Source organism: Callithrix jacchus, chromosome 5 (genome assembly GCF_049354715.1).
Source record: "Callithrix jacchus isolate 240 chromosome 5, calJac240_pri, whole genome shotgun sequence".
Taxonomy (NCBI): domain Eukaryota; kingdom Metazoa; phylum Chordata; class Mammalia; order Primates; family Cebidae; genus Callithrix; species Callithrix jacchus.
Window position 1 is genome coordinate 159,792,175 of NC_133506.1, and position 26,993 is coordinate 159,819,167.

The 26,993-nt window shown below is 41.5% G+C and overlaps 1 protein-coding gene and 1 pseudogene across 1 annotated transcript in view; one reads left to right on the forward strand and one right to left on the reverse strand.

The window, feature by feature from the left end:
* Positions 1-26,993, reverse strand: part of FOXO1 (forkhead box O1) — a 107,428-nt gene that overhangs the window by 48,748 nt on the left and 31,687 nt on the right. The gene's annotated exons all lie outside the window — the stretch shown is intronic.
* LOC144582918 (uncharacterized) lies at positions 10,325-13,811 on the forward strand (annotated as a pseudogene).

A 26,993-nucleotide genomic window follows, 5' to 3' on the forward strand; every position in this document is an offset into this window, starting at 1 on the left:
AAGATAAAGCAAATGTAAAAATGAAGATCAAAATAACCTCCATCACTTTGGTGACCACGGTGGTTTTAAACCTAACAAGTTGACAGCTTTCCAAACTGAGGTTCTATCACTCTTCAACACAGACTACACCGTATCTCTCATCACCCAGAGCTATATAGCCTAAAACGGACTATTTCGGGGACCAGCAACATTTCAGAAACAGCACACCAGCTTCTCTCAGCTTATGAAAAGGGGGATTGATTGACAGATTTAGAGATGGAGTCTCACTCTGTAGCTGCGCTCTGTCACCCACGCTGGAGTAAAGTGCCACAATCTTGGCTCACTGCAACCTCTGCCTCCCCGGTTCAAACAATTCTCCTGTCTCAGCCTCCCAAGTAGCTGAGATTTCAGGCACGCACCACCATGCCCAGCTAATTTTTACATTTTTAGCAGAGATGGGGTTTCACCATGTTGGCCAGGTTGGTCTCAAACTCCTGACCTCAAGTGATCTGCCCACCTCAGCCTCCCAAAGTGCTGAGATTACAGGTGTGAGCCACCATGCCCGGCTGGCCATGCAAAGGGGGTTTTAAGTGATAGCACAACATGTTAAGTTCTATGGAGGGGCAGCGGGGAGGCAGGGAGGAAAATAAAGTTCTCAGGGAACTCAGAGCCTATAGGGGAGATCTATAACTCCAAACACAGCAATCGACAGTCGTTATTCCACACTATTTAGTAATATACACATAGATAAAATATCTCCATACGCTCAATGTTTTTATTTAGCCCCATTTGTCTACTAAAGTCATTCTGTTGCCTTTGAGCCTACAACATAAAGTGGGAATGGAGGTGCCAGTAAATGAAACCTGTATGTACAGAAAAGAAATCAGATCTCAATTCTAGTGGTAGAAAGAACTAAGGAGATGGGCTAGCCCAGTATCTTCATTTTACGGAACAAGAAGCCCACGGCAGAAAATGGGTTACGTGACTTGCCTGGAGTCTCCTAATAGGTATACTCCTGAACCAGATTTTGAACCCAGATCTCTTAAGTTTTGCTCAATTCATGCCCCCTCTTTCTTGCCCCTTAGCCAGCTGATAGTAATGTATCTTTCATGGTATGTTAAATTCAGTCCACACCCATATGAAAAACTGAAGTAGTGTTTATTGGCGCAGAGGAAATGACAAAAGCCAGAGACAGTAAGACAGTACCATATAATCTCATGACCAAAAGCTACCCTCGGCTGGTAACATTTTTAGCATTTGTGGTAGGACAGAATTATTGGTCCCAATTCTTCACTCACTGTTAGCTGTATTTCTATAGCCTCTTGTGGATCAAGTGCACTTCCCTCCTTCTTGATTTCAGAGGTGCTACAGCTAATGGGGTGCTAGGGAATCTGATACCGACAGAGACTGGAAACACACTCACGCAGTCAAGCTTGCCCTCGTGCATGGGACACTACCATGAGAAGAACTCACCTTAGTCACTGACCTTCCAGCCAAGGCCTCAAAGGGAGACACGTGGAGTAGGCTGCTGCAGGGAATCTCATACATGTGAGCAAGAAATAAATACGTGAGTTGCATGGCCACTGAGATTTTCGGGGTTGTTAAGGAGCAAAAACTGACTGATACAATGTGTCACCCTTCAAGTCAAAAATGCATGTTTTTCCTTATCAACCTGCTAAAACCCCTCAAAGTATTAGCTCGCTGTTAAAGTAGCAATCACCTTATTCTTTTTTTTTTTTTTTTTACATTTTACTGATTTCTCTGGGCCATCTTTTTTCAAATTCTTCAGAAAAGAACATGTCTCCAAACTAAAGTGTCATCTCCAAGGCTTTTCCTGATTCTTAAGGGAGGTATTATAGAAGACGATGGCAGAAAATGTTATCCTTCCAGTATCCCATTACAAAATGCCTCCTTTTTCCTTCAAAGCAGTAAAATAAGATTTGTCATGATCATGGTTAACTTATTAAAGATAATTTTCAGCTCAGATGATGGATCCTAGAGATGGGAGAGTACATGTATCTTCACTGCAGGTACTAAAGATTTTTAAAAGCCTGTTTTAAAACCTTCAGCTGAAATAAATGTTAAAATACAATGACTTTTGATATTTTTAAAGGGCCTCCAAATCAGTGTGACTTTAAACAATGACACTCAATGTAAATGTCCTTCAACTGTGCCATTTTCCTATTCCAGCACACAGCTCGATGTTGTTAAAACTACTGAAATTTAATTAATTATCATTATCATTTGTAATTTTTGAAGCTCAGTAGACCTGAAATAAAATTACGTCTGGATGACAAAGCACATTATGCAATAGAGTCATCTGGAGGAGAGAACACCAAACTGGGAGCCGCTGCTTCTCCTTCCTTCTGCTGGCCAGGACAAGGTTTTTGGTTCCTTTCTTTACTCGTCCTTCTGTCTTACAAAGGAGATGCATACACTTTCTTTGAAACGGATGTAATTTCTATATATATCAGTCTACACAGTATTAATATGCCTACAGTGTGTATAGAATACGCATGAGTACTTGTAAATGTAAGTCTGTTTACTCAAAACCACAGAAAATACAGGTTTTGGTGCATCCATCTTTTGATGTCCAAGAAGTCAGTGATTTTCTCATGAAAATGAAGGCGAATGTCTTCAATTCTGGTCTATAGATAATCAGAATTGACTATAAAAACAACAGTTAAACATTTCTTCCCAGAGTCTCGCTCTGTCGCCCAGGCTGGAGTACAGTGGCATGACCTTCACTGCAACTTCCGCCTCCTGAGTTCAAATGATTATCCTGCCTCCGCCTCCTGAGTAGCTGGGACTGCAGTCATGTACCACCACCCCTGGCTAATTTTTTGTATTTTTAGTAGAGATGGGGTTTCACCGTGTTAGCCAAAATGATCTCGATCTCCTGACCTCGTGATCTAACCCCCTCAGGCCTCCCAAAATCCTGGGATTACGGGCATGAGCCACCATGCCCGGCCCATGTCTTCCTATTTTTGAACCAAGACCAGTAGAATAGCATGTCTTCAAGGAAGATTTGATTTCATATGTTCAAACTCATGCCTAAAGAAATTCTTCAAGTTGGGGAGAAAAAAATATTCAAGGCCCAGGATTTTAAACCTGGAGCCCACGGATAGAACTCAAGGGATTCATGACCTTGGACAGGAAAAAACACATTTTTATGAGTCAATCATTAAAATTTAGCATTTTCTCCAATTACAAATGTAGGCAACACATCACAGTATTGGCAGTACCTGTGACTCTAACACCAATAGAAATCAGATGTCTTCGCATTACAGCTACTGTCAAAAACTCAAAATACTGTTTCTTCATCATGACCTCAAAATTATGGTGACCCACCACCAAATATTATTTAATGTATTGATAAAGAAGCACATCTCGCGGCCGGGTGCAGTGGCTCACGCCTGTAATCCCAACACCTTGGGAGGCCAAGGCAAGTGGATCACGAGGTCAAGAGATCAAGACCATCCTGGCCAACATGCTGAAACCCCGTCTCTACTAAAATACAAAAAATTAGCCAGGCGTGGTGGCACACACCTGTAATCCCAGCTACTCGGGTGGCTGAGGCAGGGAAATCGCTTGAACCAAGAAGGGGAGGTTGCTGTGAGCCAAGATCGTGCCACTGCACTCCAGCCTGGGAGACAGAGCAAAACTCAGTCTCAAGAGAGAGAGAGAGAGAGAGAGAGAGAGAGAGAGAGAGAGAGAGAGAGAGAGAGAGAAGCACATCTCTTACCCTATGACAATTTTGACAACTATATTCAATGTAACCGCTTTCCTCCAATACATGTAATTTAGTATTATGTACCCTGCGACACTGAGGAGGCGCTGTATCCACTTGCCACACTCCTCAGCTGCCTGTCTTTAACTAAGGACATCAGGGTGCTTTTTCTGGAGAGGAAGACCAGCATACTGTACTGAGGGAAGGGAGAGGAGATAACAACCTATTTATATATGTCTATAACAGTGAAATTAAAAAATGGTAATTATGATGAGGCATCTGTCTATTTGGCACCATCTAAAATCGGCAAGCAATAATTGTACAACAAGGGGGTGTTTAGTGTGTGAGGTTTAGGACATTGTGCCAGAAAACCTAAAGCATCCAAGTTGTAAAACACTGTAATAAGCAGGTAATCCTAGGCCCAGCGTCCAAGTTTCTGCCCTAACCTGTTCCTTATGATTATGATTTTAAAACATCCCAGTGTCAGCAGGTTCACTGTGAGTCAGACCTGAAATAATAAATGGCTTATTTTCCATCCTGATGGAGGAAATACATCATGGCTCATTGTGGCTCACTTAACTGAGGCTGTTTTTACAGGAAAATATAAAAATAACTAAATCATTCCGCCTTTCCATTTTTACTTTAAATTTTTTTATTAAGAAAGCTCTATACTACAATCCATTTTAAAAAGAAAAGGCATGTTTTCAATATAGGCTATAAAAACAATAGCTCACAAACATCTAGAAGTAAAAATAATATAAACTCAGAAAATTATGTTTGCAACCAACAAATACCCTGGTTTGCCAAGATAATCAATTAAATGTATTCACTACATCAAGATAAAGTGCTGCTTATTTAAATGGTCAACCATATGGTAATGTCGTTAAAAGACAGCCAAAATCTTTTACCAGTATTCACTAAGGTTGCTGGGTCTCAAAAATTACATGTATTTATACACATACGTATACATAAATTCTAGAACTCAAAGTCTAGTTGTTGCAACCTCTCAACTTAATGTTATGAGAAAAGTTGTATCTTCATCAAAAGTAAATGCTTATTCAGTGGCATCAATACTGCACATAGGTTGCAAAACTCATCCTCACTGAGGATAAAGTGAGTGAGCGATATATTCTCAGAACAATGAATTTTGTTCTATCCTGTTACATAAACAAGTTCTACGTGACCTCATGGGTTTTAGAGACGATTTATGACACAATGTCAGAATGCCATCTTATTTGTTACCCAAAACTGTGCTAGAGTGCCACCACTATGGTGGGATCAGACATCATTTAAAACAAACTAACTTAAGACAGAATCACTGTAACCAATACTAGGTTAATATGACCAATAAATTTCTAATCATATAAGGTTCTCAGTGTGCAATACAAATTTGAAGCTAAAAATACTCATAGCTGCTGCTGATTTCTTACATTAAAAGAGTTAAGCCACAATTCTATCCCATCTCCTTGAAACAGTGCTGAGGCGGGGAAGCCTGCTAGAGGGGTTCCCATGGACTTACCTTCCCATTCCTTCCTCACTTGACTCTCCTTGTGCCCTAAACATGGATGGCATAATAAGGAAGTAACACATCTAAAACACACAGAAGCTGTGTTTGGGGTGAGGACAATGCTCAGCACTCTCTCATGAGCCCTGTTATTTCCCTCTTCCCATCAAAGCCACAGTAGTGTCAACAGTAAAATACAAAAACCCTAAGACCTAGACCAGGCATGGTGGCTCAGGCCTGTAAATCCCAGCACAGTGGGAGGCTAAGTTGGGTGGATCACTTGAGCCCAGGAGTTCAAGACTACCCTAGGCAACATGGCAAAACTCATCTCTACTAAAAATACAAAAAATGAGCCATGTGTGGTAGTGCATGCCTTTAGTCCCAGCTACTCGGGAGGCTGAGGTGGAAGGACTGGTTGAGCCCAGGAGACGGAGGTTGCAGTGAGCGAAGATTGCGCCGCTACACTCTAGCATGGGCAACAGTGAAGCCCTGTCTCAAAAATAAAAATAAAATAAAAACTCTAAGAACTAAAGGGCTAGGTTTTCCCTGCCTTTTTACAGGCCTTACTGAGGATAGGGTCAGTAGGCTGAAAGGCCCAGCAGAAAACGCACTGACTTAAAGGGTTACAGTTATCCATCTTCCATTTATCAGCTGTTATGCCATGGAGACCTTGAATCACCGCCACAAAATTGAGGCTTCCCCCTCTCTCCTAGAAAGCTCAAATGAACAGAGCACAGCAGGCAGACAGCATATCATAGACACAGCTATGAAGAGAAAGTGCCATGTATGATGGAAAAAATGTTACAGGGTCTCCATGAAATTATCAGGATGACAGCTCAGGTTTTCACCCTTAAAGAAGAAAACAGAAGAGACTCGCCTATGTGTTACACGTATGTGTACACAAACACACGCAAGCATGCCTAAGGAGATTTCTTTCAAAAAGAAGGCTGGCCCAACAATTTCAGTGGCTAAGAAATGTTAACATCCCAGGCACAACATTTCATGTTTGCTTGATGTCAATCCCATGTACGGTCCTTCCCTAACTGAGTTTTCACTTTCTGCCTTTTTGCATTACCTGCAGTATAATACAATAAGATATTTTGAGAAAGAGAGAAACTGCATTCATTTCTCTTTTATTACAGTATGCTGTTATTATTGGTCTGTTTTTTATTAGTTATTGTTGTTAATCTCCTACTCTGCCTAATGTATAAACTCTCACAGGTACACAAGTATAAGGGAAAACAGACCCTGTACCATACACAGGATCTGATACTATCCCGTTTCAGGCATTCACTCTGGGTCCTGGAACTATCTCCCTCCTATAAAGAAGGACTACTGTGTATCAGCTGATCTACAATTTTAATGGCAACGTTTTAAAAGAGGAATGACCCACAAAACGCTACTTTCCCTGTCCTTGTGTTCCTTTCACCAGCAAGATGGAGGTGAAGAACTAAACTTGAATCAGCCACAGAATCAGTGAAGAAGGCTGTAAGATGATCTCCAGTAGCTGAATCCTGAAATCTGGGTAAAAAAAGAACACCACATGCCTGTAAACCCTGTTTCTCCATCAGGATTATCACTTGGTCAATAAGAGATAGCAAAGTCAAAAGTGTCCTCTTTTGGGGGGCAGCATGTGTGCTGGAGGGCAAGGTCTCTGTGAGAACGGCTAGAAATAAGAGACATGGTGAAAGGTCACCGGTCTGTCATCTCTCTCTTCCTGAGGCACATAAGGATGTGACATAGTTACATGTGGTTTCCAAGAGGCCTCCTCCCTTTCAATTTGCTTCTCCAACATCCCTAATCTAAATCAATTTTTATTTTCAGTTTGGTGTTTTAAAAAAAAAAAAAAGTTACTATACAGAAGGGACTTTAAGTCTGAAACGCTGATCACATCAAAGTCTGGAACTTCAAAGTTGCAGTTCCCACACCAAGAGCAGCTCAGCCCTTACAGGCTGTTTGAGTGTTACTCTAGATGGTAGTCTGATTTAAGATCCTGTTATGTGTACAGGGAGTGTGACCAAGTCACTACGAATTTGAATTTCCTGACTCTCACTTGGTTTGGTGGACGATAACGGCGTCAACGTGTGCATTTGAAACAGGGCCCCAAAGAGGAAGCACATTCAGATCACTTGAACAAACATGAGCATGAGCCACACCAGAGCCCTCCGGCTGACTGCCTAGCAGGGGTTACACGGTCTTCTATCAGGATCCTGTGACCAGAACTCCCAGGGAGCTTTCATGGAACTGAAGGTGGGCCCTCATGGCTGGTACCATTAAATGGCTTGTTTTCCCAAGAGTCTGTGAAGAGCTCTAACAGATGGAAGAAGGTAAATCGGGCCTCTCATTAAAGAGAAAAATAAAGGGAGAGAAAAACTAGCACTCAACCCGGTATTTTAACTACTAGCAGTTGCCTTTTCTCTACCATGAAATACAGTGGTTTCCAAAGGTATTTTCCAGCAGTTCTGGTTCCTGATTTCAGTGGCTACTCTATTTCAGGAATAAGGACAAAATTCAATACAGAGACAAATGTTGGAAAAGTCCCAGGGAACTAACCTGCCACCAGTGGTTCTGTATAAGTCCACCCAGCCAGCCCAGGATGATGCTTCTAAAAGCCAATCAGTTTGTCATGCTTGGTTCTCACCGTCTTCTTCTCCACTAGCAGCTGGAAGTTTTAAAGCTAGATACTTTAAACCATCAGGAAACATGCTGACTATGAGCTCAGTCCTCTTCAGAAAGTCAAGAATGCTGCAGGGAATAGGACCTCTTTTCAAAGTGTGATTCTGCAACACAATGGTACTATATGTAATTCATCTGAACATTCTACCCAGCAAGACGGACCTACAGCACTCAAGGTCACTGGAGTTGTAAGCGGCCTGAAAATATGGTCGATGACATTTCATTTTGTAAATAGGAAAACGAAGGAACTGAGGGGACAGCAAATCTTCACGTAGAAGATTTTGTTACTGAGAACAACGCTAGCAACTTTCTCATACTGCACAGTGAAAGAACTCTTGGTCCTGCAAAGAAGAAAGCACAAGGGTAGCAATGCTCCAGTTAGCTGGTGGCCAGTCTTCCGACCACCTCAGCCTCTGAAACACTCAAGACTATTTAAACAAACGTGAACGAGAAAGTCAGGGCTAAAAGAGAAAAATGAAAGCCAAGTGCTAATCCACAGAACTAAGGAGAACAGAGACCCTCTCAAATCCCCATCCAGGGCCTGCTAGATTTAAACTGTGTGTAAAATAAGGCCAGTTATTTAACACATTTTGTTATACAGCTTCTCCTGAAAGGCTCATCCCTTCCTAGCCTGAAAACCATGCTGAAGTAGCTAGAAGGCAAATCAATGTACACAGTAAGAGGAGGTCTTTGGAAAGCTCCAGAAGACATTATGGCATAGGTGGTAAGCAGAAAACCAGATGTCCCCAGTGATCACTCCCATCACTCCAGTAAGGTAGAAAAGCACACAGTGAATGCAGAGGTGGATAAAAAACATATTCACGCAGCAAACAGCTGCTGAACACCTACCATGGTGTGGGTTCAAAAGAATGAACAAAACAGAGGACGCTTGTCCTAGTGGAGCCAGTGCTCTACGGTGGGGGAAATGGGCAATACACACTAGGGTTAGGTGGCAACCAGTGCCACGAGAAATAAAGGAGCGGGGACCAGGCACAGTGGCTCATGCCTATAATCCTAGCACTTTGGGAGGCCAAGGCAAGCAGATCACCTGAGGTCAGGAGTTCAGGACCAGACTGGCCAACATGGTGAAACCCTGTCTCTATTAAAATACAAAAATGAGCCAGGCATGGTGGTGCATGCCTATAATCCCAGCTATTCAGGAGGCTGAGGCAGGAGAATCACTTGAACCCAGGAGGGGGAGGTTACAGTAAGCCAAGATCACGCCACTGCACTCCAGCCTGGGTGATACGAGTGAGACTCCGTCTCCAAATAAATAAATAAATAAAGCAGAGGGGATGGTGCATGGCATATACTGAGCATGCAGGGAGGCTGTGATAATCAACAGTGGGGTCAAGGAAGATTGCTTTGAAAGATCATCTGAGTAAGTGAGGTGAGCTGAAGGAAGTAGCCAGGCAGATTCCTGAGGAAGAATGTTCCCAAGAGAGGCAAGGGATGGTGCCAAAGCCCCGAGGCAGAAGGATGTGTGGCGTGAAAGGAGTCCAAGTGACCAGAGAGACACGAAGGGGAGGAAAGTGAGGTCAGGGCGAGGGAGAGCTTTGCAGCTGCTATGGGATGCTCAGGGAGGCAGGCAGCCAGGGGAAGTTTGGAGCACAGGATCCATTTGGCCTCGCCAATACAGGCTGCAAGGGAAGCAAGGGCAGAAGCAGGAAAAGCGGTTAGGAGACAGCAACCAACCTGCAGAAAAACTACAGGGGCTTGAACCAGACACAGAAGCAGAAGGGGTAAGAAGTAAAGGAACCTGGATATATTTTGAAGGCAAAGATGACAGCACTGTTAATAAACCAGATGTGGGATAGGAAGGGAAAGGAAAAACTCCTTCTTCCTAAATTTGAAAGCGCTTTAGTTACTTGGAATATTTACTCAAAATGAAAAACAAGTATCTTTAGCTGAGACAAGAACAGTTGGGAATGATAGTAAGGAGGTTTTTTTTGTTTGTTTGTTTTGTTTTTTGAGACGGAGTTTCGCTCTTGTTAGCCAGGCTGGAGTGCAATGGCGTGATCTCGGCTCACTGCAACCTCCGCCTCCTGGGTTCAGGCAATTCTCCTGCCTCAGCCTCACAAGTAGCTGGGACTACAGGCACACGCCACCATACACAGCTAATTTTTGTATTTTTAGTAGAGATGGGGTTTTACCATGTTGACCTGGATGGTCTTGATTTCTTGACCTTGTGATCCACCCGTCTCCGCCTCCCAAAGTGCTGGGATTATAGGCGTGAGCCACCGCGCCTGGCAGAGGATTTTTTAAACAAAAAAAATTAAAATGCAAAACACCCTAACACACAACAAAAAATTAAGTCAGAGAACACTGCAGAGGGGCTAATGTTTAAAGATGTATGAAGGAGAGAGAAAAAACTGAAAAGACAAGAACTAAAACATAGACTCTGAAAAGTTCTGTAGACGAATTGAGTGTGAAGGATGAGACGATGCTCATCTAATGAAGTCGGGAAAAAGGATTTCAGAGGAGGGACAGTGGAGGGCCAAATGCATGTGGAGAAGAATGAGAAGCCCATGGGTACACTCACAGGTAGCAGCAGCAGGAGTGGCTTAAAAAGGCCATGATGAGCAATTGCATTTATTGCTGAAGGTACTAGAAGCTACCATGGGGCAGAACAAGACTGAAATACAAGAAGAAGATGAAGCTGTGTTTCTCTGCTTAGGACAGAGTTGATCTGTGAGGCTGGCTGCAAGGGGTGTGGAGGAAAGAAGGAACAAATAAAATTAAGACCTGAAGCAGACCAAGGAATGAAAAGAAAAACTGGCACTACGTGGCAGTCTAGATTGGGAGCCAGAGCAAAAGGGACAGATGGAGAAAGGAGCAAGGAACCAGGAAACAAGGCTCTATTGCAACTCACCTCCAGTGAGCTTCCCAGGGCTCCTTTTTCAATAGAAAGCTCTCCGGCTTTAGAATCTTTATGCAAATATGCAAATACATACAAAACCTCCCCACACCTGCCCCTCTAGATCCAAGTCACTCAACAAAGAAATAACTGAACAGATATTTTTAAATATAATACAAAAGTATTAATTTCTACATGATTTCTAATGGGATGACAGAAGAGAAATGACAGTTTAGGGAACAATCTATCCCTGACCACTAAGGTGAAAGGTTACTAAGAAATGTTTACAACTAAAGAGAGAAGGGTGGGAAATCACAGAACTCACGTTCTTGTGACCAGGTAATATGTCTCCAGTATCTGAGAGCCAGAAAAGGAACTCAGTCCCATCTACTAAAGGCACAGAGCCACAGTACACAAGCCTCGGTAGGCAGCACTCCTCTCCTAACTGTATTTGGGTAAAGGAGCACGTGGATAGAAAGAATACCAAATATGTTGGGGGAGGGGAGAATGACCTGAAAATAGGAAACAATATTTAAGTAACCACATTGAACAATAAATAAGAAGAAAGCAAAAACTAACCTCTAACTTGGTATTTCCTTTTGAATTTCAGCAATCCATAACCAATGAAAGCATTAAGTGTTCTACACATTGTCTGTAATACGACAGGTGAGATGTATTACACCGGACATTCTCTGAAGACAAGGAAAAGCTCTGAAGCGCAAGCCTCAGGTGATCAGAAACAAGCAAAGGAGAAGTCCTCAGACCTGATGCGTTCACTGGCAAAACAGAAACCAACATGTGACACGCCTGCCAAACTTACATCATCTGCCATTTTAGATATTCCTCTAGAGTAGTACAAGACCTGAAAACTTTTTTTTTTAAAGACAAGGTCCTGGCTCTCTTACCCAGGCTAGAGCGCAGTGGTGCAATCTCGGCTTACTGCAACTCCGCCTCCCAGGCTCAAGTGATCCTCCCACCTCCTCCGGAGTAGCTGCGACACAGGCACACGCCACACACCCTGCTAATTTTTGTAGCGCCGGGGTTTCACCATGTTGTCCAGGCTAGTCGCAAACTCTTGGACTCAAGAGATCTGCCCATCTTACCCCATCCTCCCCTCCAAAAGCCAGCATTACAGGCATGAGCCAGGGCACCCAGCCCTGAAAACTTTAAATGTACATGTAGAATACCACCAATTCATACTAAAATACCCACTCATCTTTCTTATTCCAAGTTCCCAAGAACTGTTCCACAGAACAGGATGATATTCTGGTGGATGATTTGGCTAAGCCAAGTGATGAGAGCAGAGAGGACAATAACTGCCATTTTATTGAATGGCAGAGTAATGAAACCGAGAACAGTACCGTAGTTTAAGAACCCTGGCCGGGCGCGGTGGCTCACGCCTGTAATCCCAGCACTTTGGGAGGCCGAGGCGGGTGGATCACGAGGTCAAGAGATGGAGACCATCCTGGTCAACATGGTGAAACCCCGTCTCTACTGAAAATACAAAAATTAGCTGGGCACGGTGGCGCGTGCCTGTAATCCCAGCTATTCAGGAGGCTGAGGCAGGAGAATTGCCTGAACCCAGAAGGTGGAGGTTGTGGTGAGCCGAGATCACGCCATTGCACTCCAGCCTGGGTAACAAGAGCGAAACTCCGTCTTAAAAAAAAAAAAAGAACCCTGAAGACCAGCAGGTCTGGATTTGAGTTGGGAAGAGATGGGAAGCTCTCAAAAAAGACACAAATAATTGAAGGATGGATACCATGGCATATGTTAAAACCTGTTGAAAGGAAAATAAGAAAGCCAGGAGGCTGAGGAAGTCTAGCTCTAGATGGGATGGTGGCGGTGAAGAAACCTTATCTCAAGACGATAATCGCTGTGAAAATGGGAGAAGATGGCAGCAAGAGTGTCTCCACAGAGAAGAAGCGTATTATCAGCTGATTAATGAACTCAAAGATGGAGTATCGGCTTATGAGAGACCATAATCTTTTTGTCACTCCTGGAGAAATGACATCAGAAGACTGCAACAGCAGTTAGATGGGGGTCAGGGAGCAACTAGCTTCTCAGCCTGACTTGAAAAATGGAACAAATCACAGAGACTCAGAAGTCCCTAGAGAAAGTTGAAATGAAGATTCTCTTCTAAAATAGTTGATCACCTTTCGGGGCACCGGAAATGCAACTCGAAGTAGACAAAATGGGAATCAAACTTGGAGGACTATGAGTCGAACAAACCTGAACAGTGGAGAATTTCGGTTTAGTTTGGAAATCTGCATAAATCATGAAAATAGAAGATCTGAAATTCCTGGAGAATCTACAGACATTCCACTTTCAGAGAGTAACAGAGATCACACTATAAACAGGCAACGAAGGTCAACTAGTCCTGTGGCCAGGCGAACGAGAAGCCAAACCTCAGTGAATTTCATGGTAGTAGTTCCAACACTTTGGAGAGCCGTTCGACTGACTCACAGCTCTCCGAGTTTGGTTCCCATTTTGTCCACTTCGAGTTCCAACATTTCAAGGACTAGGCTGGCTTCAAGGGGACAAAATCCAGCTGAAGGATCTTTCTCAACATTGGGAACGTTAAGAAATAGAATTGGGGGAACAGCTGGCATTCCTAGGGCTAGTGCTTCACGTACTAATTTCAGTAGTCACACAAACCAATCAAGTGGTAGTGAACTCAGGCCAAGGGAGGGGCACGCTTTAGGAAAATGGGGCTGGAACTAATGTTACAGTGAGAAATACAAACCAAAGATTAGAGCCAGTAAGATCTACTGTCAGTAGCCAAAGCCGTTCACCAATTCAGAGACAGAGCGGCACTGTTCATCATAATTCACAAAGGGAAAGTGGACCAGTACAGCAAACAACCAGAAGATCTGTTAGCAGAGAGGTGTAACTCTACAGCGAGATAGAGCAGACACAGGTACTACATATACCCCATTCTCTAATTCAAGATTTGTGCCAAGAATAGCAGAAGAAGAGGAATCCAGCAGATCCTCAACTGCTGTACAGCAACATCCAACAATCACACTGGACCTTCAAGTGAGAAGGATCCATCCAGGAGAAAATAGAGATCAGGTTAGTATTGCAAATAGAACTCATCCAGAGTAGGGCTAGCAGAAAACAGAGTCACTATTAACAAAGGCAATAGTGGGGGCTTTTGTGGAACCATTTCTCGTTTAGAGCAGTCATGTATTCAAACCTATATTGGGTACCATAACAGTTCCTCTTCCTAGGATTTCTGAGAATAAGCTTGTTGAGCCATCATCAGTGCCTGCTCTTCGGTAAATTTTAAGGCATATTACGATGGGGTTTGGAGAACCTAGTTCTCTAATGAAGGGTTCAACCATTAGAGAGAAGCTCTGGTTCTCTAAGTCAGAGCTTCAGAGAAATGGTCAGCATTCCCCAGAGATGCACTCAAAACTGAGTAACGTAGGTACAGTTAATGACAGCAGCCAGGACAGGGAAGGCTCCTCTCAAGACAGACAGGCCCAAGGAGACAGCACTGAAATGCATGGTGAAAATGAGACCACGCAGTCTCATACCTGAAACACTGACAGGGGGTGGCAGGCAGTTGTGAAATTCAAACGATTGATCCCGGCTCACTGCAACCACTGTCTCCCCGGCTCAAGCTATTCTCCCATCTCAGCCTCCCAAGTAGCCGGGATTACAGGAACCCACTATCATGCTTGGGTAATTTTTGTAATTTAGTAGAGTTGGGGTTTCACTATGTTGGCCAGGCTGGTCTTGAACTCTTGACCTCAGGTGATCCGCCCGTCTTGGCCTCCCAAAGTGCTAGGATTACAAGCACGAGCCACCATGCCCAGCCAAACACATGATTTAACCAAAGAGCAGATTGACATTCCTTCCGCCCAGCACTAGAGCATAACAGTATTGATAGTGAACTAGGTAAAATCTGTAGTGTTTGTGTAAGTGACTAAGTAAATGAAAACAAGCTCGGGCAATTATCTTGCCTGCATAAATTTAATGTTCACTGTACTGACCGATGGCTCTCAGAGAATTTCACTTGTCCTGATCTATCTGACTGTTTTAGGGACCAATAATGGTAAAGTGATGGAATCTACCCAGATACTGTATTTTAGAAAAACTGAATGTCCAAGTATTGTTTTGCTGAGTTGTGATAAGCTAACTAGGATGAAAAAGAACAAATTACATATAGTTTGAACTGTTTTTTGTGTGGTTTTTAAAACGTGTTAAAAAGGAAATTTATATAAAATTTAAAATACGAATGTTAAATTATCCAGAAACACAAAATAGTTAACATTGCTAGAACCAAATAACCTCTAAAATGTTTTTATTTTGGCCATTGTGTCATGCTAAGCACTTTTGTATCTGCACAATTCAGTAGGTTAAAAACCAATCTTTTTCCTAATAGCACAGCAGACTTTACTCTCAAGTTTCTAGGCTTAGTACTTATGTCTAGACATTTGTGTCTAAACAAGCTTTTCATCAACTTTTTATTTTAAGAACAGTATCTTTTCATGAAAGAGTATTTGGCTGAATGTTTGCTATATATATGTTACCTGAAATATAAATATACAGCATACCATATATGCATATATAGGTATATAATTTTAAGGTTAAAATATTCAGTCTAGAAGTTTAGTTCTTATTTAAGTTTTTGGGCTAACACTGCATATGGCACAGTATTTAATATTGGCAAGATCATCTCAGAGAGAGGGGATTCAGATATAATTTCAAAGCAATTTATTGAAGCATCTGACAATCTGACTTATTAGACAGCAAGAAATATATAATACTGAACAAGTATTTATTCAGTTAATGGAAAATTTAGGACATATAGGTTATTTAACTTGTGTTCAGCCTTTTCGTAACTTTTTTGAAAATGCAAACAATTCTTTCGATTATTAAATAAAGTATACAATATGCATGATTTCTCAAATTTAGTTTTAAAACCTAAAAAAAATATCCATAAAGAATCAATTGCATAGATAATATGTCAAGTTCACTTGGAGGCTAAAAATTTCCAATGAAAACAGAACAAACACCTTTAAGAGAATGCAGAGTTTATATAAATGCAAAGTATGCATTGATTATCTAATTCTACCAATAAACATTAAAACAAACAAAAAATCTCAGATTTCACAACTGCTGGAAGAGCTACACTTAAAGAGGGGATGTTTATTTTACAACCACCACTACCTTCAAGTGAACTGGCTGCATCTCCACGACATTCTGAGACATCAACTTTGAAGTGCTAGCTTGCTGAAGGAGTTTCTTTTCTGGCAAAAGGCAAATGTATCTTTCCCAAGCCAAAGAAAATCCAAACAAAATCACCACGCCTTCTGCCTGCTCCACCATTCCATCAGGCAATGGTGTAAATGGGGCTAATAACAACTTGCTTCAGGCTTGTCATGACGATGAAAGAAATCATAAACAGAAAGTACACGGCTCTAAGCCTGGCATAACCTGGTTTTTCGAAGTGAAACTGTTTTTTATCATTATTCCTCAGATTCCAATCCCCTAAAAATTATTTTCAACGTTTACTCCTATTTTGTCCATTCCCTAAGAATTACCAGGGATATAAGCAAACATGGAGGAAGAAGAGTGGCCTGCTCTCTAAGTAAGAAACAACTCCAGACAAGAGATTCCTTAAGGGTATTATCTGCTTCCAGAGTGTGATTCAAAGGTTTAAGCCCATGCCAGTCACTTTATGACTGCAAGTCTGCTATGGCAACACACTTATACAGCCAAATTCTCAGCAGAATCAATTCCTTTATCCAAGTTATCACTAAGTCAAAACAAAATCACCTGATTTGCATTTATTCACCTTTCTCTAGGTTCTCCGATAGGAACGTTTTTTAAAAAATAAATAAAGTAACAGTTAAAGGGGAAAGAAAAACAAAATTGGCTTCTAAAAAATAATACAGCCATTAATTCTATTGAGATGCATTTCTCTCCAGGCCATAAAACATTTATCCATTGGTAGGCTGCTCTATGAACAAAGGCTTTTTTTCCAAAAGTGACACGGGGAACCATGTGGGGCACTAGTTATTACTCTTGCTGACTATTAGGAAAATCAACTTTTCTCCTCTGCATTTACGTCTGTGTGTATCACATGACAACCCAGAAGACAGATCAGTAAACTTGCCAACAACAAGAAATAAAATAGCCAATAAAGTCAACAATAGCATTAAATTACACTGACAAGTTAGAAGGCTGAGCTTAAAAATCCTTTTTGTTTTTCTTTTTAATAAGGGAAATGTGTTTGGAAGCAGCCACAGAAATGTTCGCTGACTGTGCCATAGGAACCACACCGTAAGTGACAAGCTCTGAAAAAGGTATGGTGGTCTTAGGCTGCATGAACCAACGTACAATTTCCAGATCACAGGAAAATAAAGTCTCAGTACCCTGAGAACTGGCCACACTGTATTTAGAGAACTAGGTGAGTCCCTTATTAACACACCTTAAGAAGGACACTGATAAATCAGAGCACATCCCATAACGAGGATGGGGTCCGGTTCTAGGAAACACGGTCAAGAAGTTTCTCAGGCCAGGCAATGGTGGCTCATGCCTGTAGTCCCAACAATCTGGGAAGCTGTGACAGGAGAAGTTTGAGAACAGCCCAGGTAACAAGGTGAGATGTCACCTCTTTAAAAAAAAATTTTTTTTTTTTTTTTTTATTAGCCAGGCTTGGTGGCACATGCTTGTAGTCCCACTGCTTGGGAAGCTGAGGTGGGAGGACAGCTTGAGCCCAGGAGTTTGAGGCTGTAGTGAGCTGTACTCCAGTCAGGATGACAGAGTGAGACTGTCTCAATGAATAAAAATAAGAAATAAAAGATTCCTACTCTCTGGAGATAAACAAACCCTAGGTACAGAAACAGCCAAAAGGGGCTATGTGGCTTAGCCCCAATTCCTAAGATTTCATGCACCTGGGAACTATTACCATATCAACGCCTGATAGTACCATCAACAGAAAACAGGCCGGGAATATGATCAAAGCTGTTAAAAACTAATATTGCTTTAAAAAGAAATCATTCAGGAAGTTCCTAAGAGCAAAGAGAAATATGGTACACTACAGGAGTTTCATGAAAAGTTACCCAGAAATTGCAGCAATGCTTTGTGTTGTAACATCTAAAAATTGTGCTTGCACCTATCACTTATAACAGATTCTGAATCAGTTCTGATTCATATCAACAGCACTCTGACTAGAGGGGGCGAGGTGGGAATCCCAGGGCCAGAGTATTCATCTCATCATAAATTAAATGGTGGCTGGCCAGGGAACTTGAGGAAGGGAGGGACGGGGGTGGCAGATGACACAGCATACGAATTTAATACTTTTCAAAGTTTATCGAGTCCACTCAAATTATTTTTTGGAAATTTTGAAAGTATGTGGAATCACCCACTCCCTCAACCTAGAATCGTTTTTGATAAGCATGTAATGGAACATGCAATCACAACTTTCAATGAGTATTTCAAGTAATGAAAATAACTGTTTCACTGGAAATTATGCATATAGTTTTTATGTCTATAACACAAATATTTCTGGCAATCCATTAGATAGAAAATTTAACAATATACACTGCATATTAAAATCTGTTTTCTATAGCTCTTTGCCAACCAATCATAAAACACGGTTTTGGATGCTAGGCAAAAGTAACAGAAAGTCTAGTAATATATAAAGTTTTGATTGGATAAATGTAAATCAGTAGAAATGAAAGTACTTTTTATTGTGAGAGATTAAGTGGATTATCAGTGAAGACAAAAAGGCTTAAAGCTTTAATGCAATGAAATTACCGCACTGAATTAAGAAAAACACAAATGAACATGTTATATTAATTTGGATTCAAAGTGGGGAAAAAGAGGAAACAAAAGCATTATCTAACTACCATAAATGTGGCATGTTGCTAAGTTATTTATTATGACCTAGAATACGACATGTACAAATATACTAATGATTAAGTACTAAATTCATCATCCAAAAACTCTAACTCAAGGGTCTCTTTCTCCACCTAAAGAAAATAAAAATAAATATGGGTGTCAACAATTTTAAACTACTTGTGGTTTCCAATGCTGATGGATTACTTTTCAGAAAGCCCAGCAAATTCTAAGCATTGCTCAGTGTAAGTGTCCACAATTTCCCACTGTAAATACTCAAGACAGAAAGAGTAGAAAATTCGTATGTGGCCTGGTAGAAAATTCTGCTATAAAACAGTTTTTTTTTAATAATACTCCATTCTCCATTAGCTTAGACTCAAAAAGAGAGTCTAGGCTGCTCTGCCTAGGAGTGACCATTCTTCATTCCCATGCTTTAAACCTGCTTTCACTTTAAAAAAAAAGACAGTTTAATTTTCCCGGGGGGGGGTGGTGATTATATGATCTTATAATTTTATATACAGCAATAAGCACTTTAAAATATTTTAGGAATAAATCAAAGGAAACCGTGGCATATGATATGTAATGACCTTCCTCTTACCATGTGAAGGCAGGCCTCAGCACTTAACATTTTCAAAAGCAGTCCAAGGCAGTACAGTTTATCAATTCCTATCTTATGGAGTCTCAAATTAAAATGAGAGTTTTAAATTATGAACCAGGTCCCCAACCAAGGACTAGGAGAGAAAGTCATCTTTGTCTTCACTACTTTCTATTTTATTTTGTGAGACAAGTCCTGCTATGTTGCCCAGGCTGGTCTTGAACTCTTGGGATCAAGCAATCCTCCCACCTCGGACTCCCTACGTGCTGAGATTACAGGCGTGAACCACCATGCCGAGCCTTACTTTTCATTTTCAAACCTAAGGCTATTTCAGAAAATGTCTGCTATATGACATATCCTATTTAAATAGAACAACAGAATAACAATCCTAGCCAGCAGACCTTCTGGTAACAGGATATATTTTTAACTAATGTCACTTCTCAAAATATCATAAAAACTTTAAAGGGTTCAATTATTCACAAGTCTCCTGACAAAGCAACCAAGTAACAGCGCTGGTCTCGGGCAGTTATGATGCTTTAATGCAAGTGATAAACAGTCTACAACACGGAAAGCCTACTGCCTTCTAAAGCTGTCCTACTGTTGAGACAACTTATGTCCCACACTCTGAAATGCTCTCTACTCAGATTTAGTAAAAGAAAGTATAAATCCATTTTTGCATTCCAGAGGTTACTGCATGTTACTAAATACGATTTTTTTTCTTATATAGAAGATTCAGAGGTAACTCCTTGCACTTAGTAAACTGTTACACACCTACAGAAAGATGACCAGGCTACATAACAAAGACGATAGGTTCCACCAACCTTTCCTTCAAGTCAATGTCTCCACATGCTCTCTCATTGGGGAAAGATGCATGTTTCACTTACAGAGACACAGGCCCGTGAACTTCCCTAATGAGGCCCACCATACTCTACCCCGATGATACCAGTCTCAATTCCTAAAGGTAGAAGACAAACTTTCCTCTATCTAAAGCTATGAACAAGCACCCGAGGGTGACTTTATTGGCAACTACCCTTCATGCACTGATTTTCAATTTGGCCACTGGGTCCCAAATGCCTAAAATTTCACAACCTTTTTTCTAAGTCGTTACGCTCAGGGGTGTCATAGTGCACAGAAAGAAGAAACGAATGCATAACAATTCCTGGATGTAAAACAGCCCTTTCCCGGTTTTATCTTTATAGCTCCCTGCGCTTTCTTTCTTTAATTTTCCAGAACACAAGCATTAGGACCCTGCAATCACCTCTGCTTTTTTCCATGTCCATCCATGTCTAAGCAATTTTACCAATAATTCCCCTACAACCACAGCTTCTACCAACCTTAGCCTGTGGGAATCAGAGCACAAGGCCATTGCCTCCAACTTCCTCTCCACCACCTGTATCCACCTCACTCACAACTGTTCATCCTTCCCAAGCCCAGATACATCACATTCACCCACCTGCTCAAAACCCTTGGACACTATAAAAACAGTTGGTCTGGTTTCTTCCAAGGTGTCGATGGCATGAAAGTCTGAGGAAATTTTTAAATCAAAGGCAACTCAAGAAAGGAACACTCAAATGTACTGAATAAGCCTGGACTGGATTCTGTACGTGGAGAAAAATGTCCTTGCTATTAAGGACATGAATAGAAAACTGACAAAACTGGAACATAAAATAAAAAATATTGTATTAACAACTTTCCTGAATTTGATAGCTGTATTACAGATCCATAAGAAACTATTCTTTTAATTTGGAAATACACATTGAAGCATTAAGGAATACAGCTGCACCACTCATAAAAGCTACTCTTGACTGGGTTGGCAGGGGAACCATGTGTGTGCACGCAAATGTATGTACATATAAATATATACACACACACATGTATACGTATATACATAGGAAAGGATGCAAGCAAATTACCAAAATGTCAAAAACTGGTGAATCTGGGTAACAGGTACATAAAAGTTTTTTTTATTCTTCAAACTTACCACTTGAAAAAATGTTTTTAAGAAAAGCCCTTTTGGGGGGCAGGAGGAGATTTTTCAGGGTCATGAATAATGTTCATCATTCTCTTGATTGTGGTGATGTTTCACAAGTATACACACATCGAAACTTAACCAAACTACATTCTAAATATATGCAGGGGATACATCAGCTATTCCTCAGTACAGCTGATTCTACACACACACACACACACACACACACACACACACACACACACACACACCTACCTGTGAGGGTTTTGGTCTTCCTGGGTACTCTCGCAACTTACCTAGACAAACCTTGTCACTGTACAAAGCCCTCAGCCCTTTCTGCACTTTTTCACCCTTCCTTTCCCCAATCCCAAAGAACTCACTGTGCTAGCTCAGTCTGTCCTCTTCTGCTTTTTTGTTCACACTACCACTTCCTAGAAAATGTGTAGTGGGATTGACACATACGATTGAGATCCAAATCTCTGTTGCACCAGGCCACGTGTTTAGAGACCAGTTTCCTCATCCGTGAAATGAGGACATGGCCAACCTACTGACAGAAGCAGATGGGACCTGGCAGGAAGCATGTAACAATGTGAAGTACTTTGAAATAATACAAAACACTATTGAGAGTCATTACTTTCACACATCCAAAGCACTGCACGCTCAACCTTCCTCCCCAGGTTGTCCCCCAGGAGCCTGCCTTGAAACAGACTCACCTCTCACTCCCTTGAATCATATAATAACTGTATTACTACAGACACACTGTGAGGCCACCTATGGCCGATCATGTATATTTTTACAAGTGTATCTCGTGAATAAAATACACTTATGCAAACTCCCCAGGAGCAGGTCCTTTATGTGCCAGCCCAAAGTCTTGCTCATTCATCATAAGGGCTCAATACTTGAATTCAACAACATATAGAACTAAGTGATTAGATCACAATGGTTGAAGAGGCCCAACCAACAAATGGTAAGAAGTAGTTAAAACAACATGACTTTGAACTGCCTAAGATTTCACACTCTCTAGAGATACATCAAATACAGGCTGACTATCCCTTATCCAAAATGCTTAAAATCAGAAGCAGTTTTGACTTCTGATATTTTCAGATTTTTGAAACATTTGCATTAAACTTACCAGTGAAGCATCCCTAATCCAAAAATCCAAAATCCTCCACTGAGCATTTCCTTTAAGCATCATGTTGCCACTCAAGAAGTTTCAGATTCTGGAGCATTTAGAATTTTAGATTTTTAGATTAGGAATATTCAACCTGTATATGGACGTAAGACCCATTCACCAGTGGCCCTCACTTCACATGCTTGGTGGGCTGTTGGCTTTGGCTAAAACCTGGGAGGAGACCAAAGATTCAACGTTTCCTTGTGGAGCACTGCATTCTGTAAGAGGAAGCTACAGTTGGAGAAGGTTCAAAGCGACTAAATATGTGCCAGTGAAGTAAGTATAAATCATTCTGAAACCAGAGGACCTAGAAGTAGCCCGGTTTGCACTTTTCTTGTGCTCAGCGCTCAAGCCCACCAACGTATGGTGTGATAAGAACCTTTAACTACATCACAGCTAACATCTGTAAATTTATGAAATAATGCCCACCACTTCAAAAAAAATGATAGCATTATATCTTGTACCTTTCTACCTCCAAAAAATAAGGGAAGGAGGTTTATTTAAAATATAAGTAGCTAAACCAGGAACTCCAGTCCTGCTACAATGCTAGGCCTTTTGTTCTAGGAATTTAAGTCCTGCTAATTTAAACAGCGAGGGGAACTGAAACTCTGAGAATCTCTAATTATGCAGAAAATCTGGGTGAAGTTTATACACAGGGCAAGCCAGGGGGATCCTTCAGCAAACAGTCTGAGGCTGTTTGCTTTTTTATTTTTGTTCCCACTAAAGGGCAAAAATTATTTGTCAACAGGGAAAAACCAGCCAGGCGCAGTGGCTCACACCTGTAATCCTAGCACTTTGGGAGGTCGAGGCAGGTGGATTACCTGAGGTCAGGAGTTCAAGACCAGCCTGGCCAACATGGTGAAACCCCAACTCTACTAAAAACACATAAATTTAGACGGGGTGCAGTGGCACACGTCTATAATCCCAGTTACTAGGGAAGCTGAGGCAGAATTGCTTGAATCTGAAAGGCAGAGGTGGCAGTGAGCCAAGATCATGCCACTGCACTCCAGCCTGAGAGAAAGAGTGAGACTTTGTCTCAAAAAAAAGAAAAAGGAAAAACCAGGAAAGGCTTGTCACTTAATGACTGGCATGGCAAACAGGAAAAGAGCCTAAAACTATTTTTCCCTTGCCATACTGTGAAGACTATGAGCTTTGGCAACGCCACTCCACCATTTTTCTTTGTTTACCTCTTTTTAATTTCTTAAAGGGAAGGAATTTGCCTTAAGGTATAATACCAAGATTCTCTAAGGGCACCACTCTGCTAGAATGTGGTTCAGAAACCAAGAGTCAAGGGGCAGTGTCTCTGCACAGGTGAGTGAGGCTTTTCCACACCAAAGAAGCTTACTAAGTGAGGGGAATTTTCCACCTAACATAAATTATGTCGTGGGGTGGGTAAGTGAGAAAGAATAAAGTCGTTATGATCAATGAGGAAAAATGAAATGGATTTAAAATCATTACTGCCAAGGTCTTTGTTCCAGAGTTCTCAATCGTTCAGGGCCAAGAGGCTGGACTTAGGGTCCTGCAGGGTGATGGAGCGGTAGCACTGGGGAGGAGGGATGCTTGCAAAAAATGTTTATGCTCCAACTTTTCAGCATAACCAAAGCAGACTAACAACTAAAGCTTAAGTTTAGAGCCGCCATTCCATAAACCATGACTGTAACCTCAAGGCATATACCAAAATTAACTCAAAAGAATCAAAGACCTAAATGTAAGAAGTAATATATTGGCCAGGCGCGGTGGCTCACGCCTATAATCCCAGCACTTTGGGAGGCCGAGGTGGGTGGATCATGAGGTCAAGAGATTGAGACCATCCTGGTCAACATGGTGAAACCCCATCTCTACTAAAAATACAAAAAATTAGCTGGGCATGGTGGTGCGTGCCTGTAATCCCAGCTACTCAGGAGGCTGAGGCAGGAGAATTGCCTGAACCCAGGAGGCGGAGGTTGCGGTGAGCCGAGATCGCGCCATTGCACTCCAGCCTGGGTAACAAGAGCGAAACTCCGTTTCAAAAAAAAAAAAAAAAGAAGTAAAAACTCTCAGAAGAAACATAGGGATAAATCTTTGTAATCTTGGGTAAGGCAACAGTTTCTCAGATGAGACACCAAAAGCACAAGCTACAAAAGAAAAAAAACAGATACATTGGACTTCATCAAAATTAAAAACTTTTGTGCTTCAAAGGACATGACCAAGGTTTGTGCATCCATATTCATAGCAGTACTATTCACAACCACTACAAGGTATCCACTGAGGGATGAATGGAGAAACAAAATGTGATATACACATGGAATAGAGTAGATCACATGTCACAACATGGATGGCCCTTGAGGACACTGTGCTAAGTGAAATAAACCAGTCACAAAAGGACAAATACTGTATATTCCACTCTCGTAAAGGACCTAAAGCAGTTAAATTCATAGAGACAGAAAGTACAAGGGTAGTTGTCAAAAGCCTAAAAAAGAAAGAAATGTGAAGTTACTGTTTAATGAACACAAAGTTACAGTTTAGAAGATGAAAAGCTTCTGAAGATGGATGGTGAGATTACAATGGGTTGGCCAAACAAAATGAAAGTACCTAATCTCATGGAACAGTGTATTTTAAAATAGTCAAGACAGTATATTTTATGTATGTTTTACCACAAATTTTTAAAATAAAGACACTACCACCACAAAAAATGAAAAAAAAAAACCCATAGAATGGTAGAGATTTGTAAATTATTTATATAAAGGATTTGTACCTAGAATATATGAAGAATTCTTAAAACTCAGTACTAAAAGGACGAACACCACAATTTAAAGATGGACAAAGGGATCACTTGAGACCTGGATGTAGTCGTGTAGACATGAAGACTAGCCTGGGCAACATGGTAAAACCCCATCTCTACTAAAAACACAAAAATTAGCCAGGAGTGGTAGTGGGCACCAGTAATCCTCACTGCTTGGGAGGCTGAGGCAGGAGAATCTCTTGAGCCTGGGAGGTGGAGGTTGCAGTGAGCCAAGACTGTGCCAATGTACTGCAATCTGAGCAAGAGCAAGAACATGTCCAAACAAAAGGCGGGGGGGAGTGCCAGGCACAATGGCTCATGCCTGCAATCCCAGCACTTTGGGGGGCTGATGTGGGCGGATGACCTGACATCAGGAGTTCAAGGCCAGCCTGCCCAACACGGTGAAACCTGTCTCTACTAAAAATACAAAAAAATTAGCCAGGCGTGGTGGTGCACACCTGTAACCCCAGCTACTAAGGCAGGATAATCGCTTGAACCGGAGCCAGGTCGCACCACTGCCCTCCAGCCTGAGCAACAAGAGCAAAACTCTGTCTCAAAAAAAAAAAAAAAGTAAACAAAAAAAAAGAGCAAAAGATCTGAGTAAATCTCTCTCCAAAGAAGATATACAAATAGCAATAAGCACATAAACAGATGTTTAACATGTGGATTTCTTTTTTTTTTTTTTTTTTTTTTTTTTTTGAGACGGAGTTTCGCTCTTGTTACCCAGGCTGGAGTACAATGGCGCGATCTCGGCTCACCGCAACCTCCGCCTCCTGTGTTCAGGCAATTCTCCTGCCTCAGCCTCCTGAGTAGCTGGGATTACAGGCACGCGCCACCATGCCCAGCTAATTTTTGTATTTTTAGTAGAGACGGGGTTTCACCATGTTGACCAGGATGGTCTCGATCTCTTGACCTCATGATCCACCTGCCTCGGCTTCCCAAAGTGCTGGGATTATAGGCGTGAGCCACCATGATTTCTTTATCCATTCCATACTAAAAGCTACATAGTCACCATAACTTTATAAATGCCCAAGGAAAAAATTCACAACTCTCCTTATGTTCAATACTTTCCTCACCACAGGCACACATCAGCAGAAATGCATGCTATTCCTATTTTGCCAAGCACCCAGGGTCATCAAAATAAACTTACAAAGTACTGTACCAAGTGAAGCACTCACTATCAAGGTTGGAAACTGACTTATAAGTAGTTTCATGCCTATTCTCTGGATAAGGTACTTTACAATCTAATAGCTGACAACAGTTCTTCAACATCAGTGTTAGCATGATAGGTATATGACAGGGCACCAAGGCTGTGTGATTTTATAGGAAAATTTAAAGAAGTTTCGCTTTGCTCATATAACCACCATGACAAAGTCCCTTTAGTTTTTCCCAATGACACCACAAAGCCTCGCTTTGTGTTGGAGCAAAGTGCAGCAGAGAACTCAGCAACTTAACTTGTTCATCTCCACACGACTACATACAAGGAAATGTAATTATTATACTCTGCTGTACAGATAGTACCAAATCTCACTTAAGCATTAAAAATGAACACTCCCACATTCAATGAACTGAACACAAACCTAAGAAGCTGCAGAATATACACAATTTAAGTCACTCTACGTGTGTTAGTAAGAAACCTGAGTCTGGGCAACCTAGTTAGACCCCATCTCTACAAAAAATGTACACATCAGCGCCCAGGAAGCAGAGGCGAGAGAACTGCTTAAGGCAGGGGGATCACTGGAGCCTGGGAGGCCAAGGCTAGTGAGCTGTCATTGTGCTACCGCAGTCCAGTCCGGGCAACAGAGCAAGACCCTGTCTCAAAAACAACAAAAAAAGAAAGCAACAATGGTGGCTTTGGGACCTTCTTTTTTGAGATGAATTCTTGCTCTGTTGCCCA